The sequence below is a fragment of the Mustela nivalis genome, assembly GCF_964662115.1.
Source record: "Mustela nivalis genome assembly, chromosome: 10".
Lineage (NCBI taxonomy): Eukaryota > Metazoa > Chordata > Mammalia > Carnivora > Mustelidae > Mustela > Mustela nivalis.
The window spans coordinates 71,176,457-71,181,341 of NC_139029.1; the positions used below are offsets into that span (position 1 = coordinate 71,176,457).

Sequence of the window (4,885 nt, forward strand, 5' to 3'; positions counted from 1 at the left end):
TTAAATTTTAAAGTTTATCCCAAAATTCCTTGTGAGTATTCTAAGACTAAAAATATGGCCTTTAAAAAAAATCATATCCAGTAGGGATTCTAAAGGAACTTATTTTTCAAAAATGTGTGTGTGTGTGTGTGTGTGTGCACATGTGTGCGTGTGCACATGCACGCGCACACGCACATGTGCTTGACCAAAATTATTTAGTGATTCGCCATTGGGTATGATCCCGCAATTGCTATATTATGGCATTTAATATATCTTCAGGCTTTTGGTAGATGACAGAAAAATGGGTAAGACCCACATTTTAAAATAGATTATAAAAGCCTGTGTGTTTACCTTAATTATAGAACCTATAAGGAGATAAAAGAACTTCAGCATTATAAATAGAGTTCTTTTGGAAGCAATGAATCAATCAAGATGGTTGTTCTGTCTCTGAAAGTCAAGGTCTCTTCAGATCTAGGTTTGTATAATTAGGTTTGTAAAAACTCCAGATGGGTAGTTTAGTTCCTGCTTTCTCTTTGTGAGTTTTTTTTTGTTCCAGTCACTGTGGGGATTACGTAGAGATAAAGACAAGGTTCTTCTCCTTGAAAAGTTTGCCATCTAGCAGGGATATATAACACATATTATAATCACTAAATGGAATTATTCTTTCATGGTATGCATATGCTTAACAGGATGGTCAAATAAAGCAATTCACTTACTAGCTCTCTTTATTCCCATCTGATGAGAAGTGAAGAGGTCTTCTTGATTTTCCTGAAGCTTCTCCCCAGCTGTCGTCTTCCGTGATAACATGCTGCTCTGGATATTTGTACAGTCACAGTATTGAATGAGTCTGGTATAAGAAGGTAGATGGCTGACCTTCAGTTCATATCCTACTAGCTCTAAGCTAAGCTTGGAGTCCTTCTTTGGACACTTTGTGAATTTGTTGAGCAGCCAACATAGAGCCCCCAAGAACCCATTTGCAACCACTGATGCATTGGCTGAGAGAGCAAAGCAGCAGCCAATGGCCACCATATGCAGAGCTAAGCTTTTCGAAATGACACTGTGTTTCCTTATCCAGAACTCAAGGTATTGGGCACTCAGAACATTCGTTCATTCATGCATTTATCAAATACTGTTGAGTATGTCCACATGCCAGATACCAAGGATGGCTAGTTGTTAAGGCACAATAACATCCTAAGGGAGCTTTTAATAGATTGAGGAGGCAGACAGATGCTATGTTGTGACATATATCATCTTGGTCTATCCAATATCCCTCCCTTCCTTTTATCCTGGCAACACTCTTCTCCTTCCCGTGGGGAAGTTCTCTTTTCCAGATCCAAGGGGTGTATGGGGAGCACCAATCAGAGCTGTTCTTCTCCACCCTATGACACCATAGGAAGCTGGGAGGCAGGTGATATGTGCCTGTGGCCATAGTGATCATTCAGGGAATAAACATGTAAACCCAAGTCAGGCCAATGGGAGTAATCCCCTGGGGTTTAACATGTGGCTGCCAGGAGAAAGCAGCTCTGCTTCCTCTGAGGTCATTGGGATGATGTAAACCCAATAGCCTCCACAGTCAGGCTCTCCCTCACTCCACTCACCCCCCCATCTTCTGTTGCATAGAGGATGAGGCCCACACAGGGTGAAGCAGAGCCAGTAGATAGAGAAAAAGAGAAAGAGCATAAGGAGAGGCCCAGAGAGCATGTAAACTGACCATATACTTTGAGTCTAGCTCTACCCGGCCATTGCAGTTATCCAGGATGATAAATTCCCTTTTCCCCTGCCTAGTTTGAGTTGGCTTTCCATTATATATACCCTGAGTCCTAAGTCCCATGCAACATGACAATCTGTCTGGAGTTAACACAGCTGTTGGGTGAGCCAGCTCTCATCTGGTCTTGCAGGATGAGGGATGACTTTCTAGAAGCAGAGACATCTGAGGTGAGGCCATGATTTTCCAGGAAAAATGGAGCTGGAGGAACGGACAGCATGGGTGGTTGGGAGTTCTAGGCAGAGGGAACATCTCATATAAGTACCTGGAAATAAGAGGAAAAATGGCTCATTGGGGGAATTACAAGGACTCTGGTATGCCTGGGAGAGAGTGTACAGACAGCAAAAATGGCTAAATGGTACTGGAACCATCACTGAAACACTGACCACCTAGGTCCTCCTGGAGCAGAGGTAGACAAGAAAGATGGTCTCTGCTGTCAAGGAGCCTATCCTCTCATCAGCGATGTTGGACGCAAATACCCACAAAGTTAAACCAAAATGTATGGCCCTGGTAAGCTGTTCCAAATCAGTGACGGTAAGGCAGACAGGAAGTGCATGAGATTCTGAGAAATGTCACTGGGGATTTCAGACAGCAGGAAGCACGAGAACTTGGCCTGGAAGAAAAGGCAGTGTGTGAGTGGATGGACAGAAGGCCCGCGCAGGGGATCCGGGAGGAGACAACTGAGTGGTTCAGCGGGCTGAGTTCCGGAATAGTGGAAGACCCGTTGGCGAAGGGCTTGAATGTTTATTGACTTTAGATTTTATTCTGAAAGTCTATTCGTGGGAGCTGCAAATAGTTGTTGGGTGTAGGGAGGGGTGAGGCCGTAAACAAGCCACGTGGAGGACTAATTTGGACAGAGACGAGCTGCAGCGAGAAGGCCAGAGGGTTCTTGATCAAGGCCTGGGCTAGGGCAGCGGCAGGGACAACAAGAAGGGATGAAGACATAGTGGGCGGGCTCCATCTCCTGGATGTGGAGAAGGAAGGAGAAGGGTGAGCAGAGCTGGCCGCCTGTCAGACAGAAGGAACTTGCTCTCCCAGAGCGAGTGCGTTCTCCCGACCCAGCCCTTGCACCCCGAGGGTTCAGCCACATGCTCTCCAGGGACGAGTCCGTCTATGCCACAGTGGCTGGGGCAGCGCTGTTGATGGAGGGGGACAACGGTGGGTGACAGAAGTAATTATGCAGTGATGCATAACAATGGAATCCTTCTAAGTTAAACCTCCTTGGTCAGTATGCAGAACTGGTTTGACTGAATTCAGTGAAGAGAACACTTGAGTTCCGGAAAACAACCCATGTTCTGGTGGGTCAGCACGACACCGAGGACCCTGCTTCACCACTTCTACCTTCTTTTTTCAGGGAAAAAACCAAAAAAGAGCTTTATTGTCACACGCGCAAATCAGAACAGTCAACTGGTTGAGTGGCGGGTGAATAAGGCCAGTTTACTCTGGCTCCCCCACCCAGGTCAGTGAGATCTCCATACACGTCCCACAGGGGTGTTTAGCTCAACAAGAGTGTGTCCCATGTCTATACCATGCTGGGGATACTGTGATGAGTAGAGCCAGAGTGTGGAAACCAGGAGGTACGAGCATGAGCTCGCGGTTGGGGGCAGAAATCAAATCCCAGCTCTGCCATTTGCTTATTGTGAGACTTTAATCTCATAGACCTCAGTTTCCCTACCTCTAAAATGGGGATAATAGTACTTTGGGCACTTGTAAGGATGAAAAGAGATAGTTAGAGGTGAAGGACTTGGCACAGGGATTGGTATATAGTAAGTGTTCAATAAATGATGCTGCTTATTACACCACAAGATTGCTGGAAGATGCTGAGGAAGAACAGAAGGAAGACAATTGGCCCACTTTGGGGAATTCAAGGAAGGCTGCCTGGAGGAGAGGAAGCTTGAGCTGAATGTTGGCAGTGGAAAGGAGTGAGGAGGACAGGGGGAGCGCAGGATTCCAGGTAGAGGGGCCAGCACATGTGGGTAACACATGCATGACCAGCACAGGGCCAGTTCACTGCAAGGCTGGGAGGGCAACTCAAGTCATGCTTCTTGCTGACAGTGAGTCCGCCTTTGACCCAGGATTCTGGAACCCACTGAGCGCAGCCTGCTGTGTGTTATAAGATCGCTTGTACTTCGTAAAGGAAGCAGCTCTGCGCGAGATCTCATTCTTCCCCAAACCACACACTAGCCTGCTCTGTCTTTCTTACTCATTCTCATCAAACATGGTACTGACTCCTGAGGGCAGGAGGAAGCTGGCGAGAACTGTCCTAAGGAATGTCCCCCAGCTGCCTGACGTGGTTTTAGAAACCGGAAATAGGGCAATTAGTAAAATGTCCTGGTGCTTGGAGGGCAAGGCTTTCTCGAGGCCCTGAAAGCATTTCCCCTCTTTCATGTATTGCTACTGATGCCTGGTAGGTTTCTTTGGGACTGCATTGTTATGCCGAGTTCCAGATGGGGCAATTAAATAGGGACAGTCGGACTGTTATTTTAGTTGCCTTTGGAAATAGAATTTACAGTGCTCACTTGTCCTTTTCAATTTTCCCCTAGTGGAGCTGTTCCCCCTTCACCTTGGAGGAGACGGAGCCTTGGTGGTGGAGGGAGCCGCTCGCTGGGCCGGCTTCTGCAGGGGCCATGGCGTCCCTCCGGATGAAAGGCTCAGCGGAACTTGAAGTCATTATCGTGATCAAGGACGCAGGGAACCGTTTCGGCGTGTAAATGCAGATGCTCTCTTGGTTTCTGTGATAGATGTGTTCCCAGTGCCAATGCAGCAGTGTGTTGAATTCTTTTTAAAATCTGAAAGACCTGCAGGCTCTTCTCTCCTTTTCTTAAATCCATTTCCCTGTTGAGATGAAAAATGTAATACTTTTCAGCTTACTTTAGACTTTCTTCAAAAGTATTTCTGGAAAAGGATCCTTCATGTGGAGCATATAAAAACTGTCAGAGGATAGGAGAGAGCGAGGTTTTGAAAACACACTAATGGACAGCCATTATGCCGTAGGGAGTTCCCCCGGAGAGCAGAAAAATACAGGCTGGGGAAATCGGGGGAAACGGAGCACAGAGGCTGTGGATTAAGAGACGAAGAGAGTCCAGAGATACTTAAAAAAAAAAAAAAAACAACAAAAAAAAAAACCACCACACACACACA

At 46.5% G+C, this 4,885-nt stretch overlaps 1 long non-coding RNA gene across 1 annotated transcript; it reads left to right on the forward strand.

Moving 5' to 3' along the window:
• Positions 1 to 345: 345 nt before the first annotated feature.
• Positions 346 to 4,515, forward strand: LOC309842817. The gene is made up of 5 exons (XR_014299784.1): positions 346 to 454; positions 726 to 839; positions 2,138 to 2,254; positions 3,551 to 3,698; positions 4,288 to 4,515. It is a non-coding gene; the product is annotated as an uncharacterized lncRNA (long non-coding RNA).
• Positions 4,516 to 4,885: the final 370 nt, after the last annotated feature.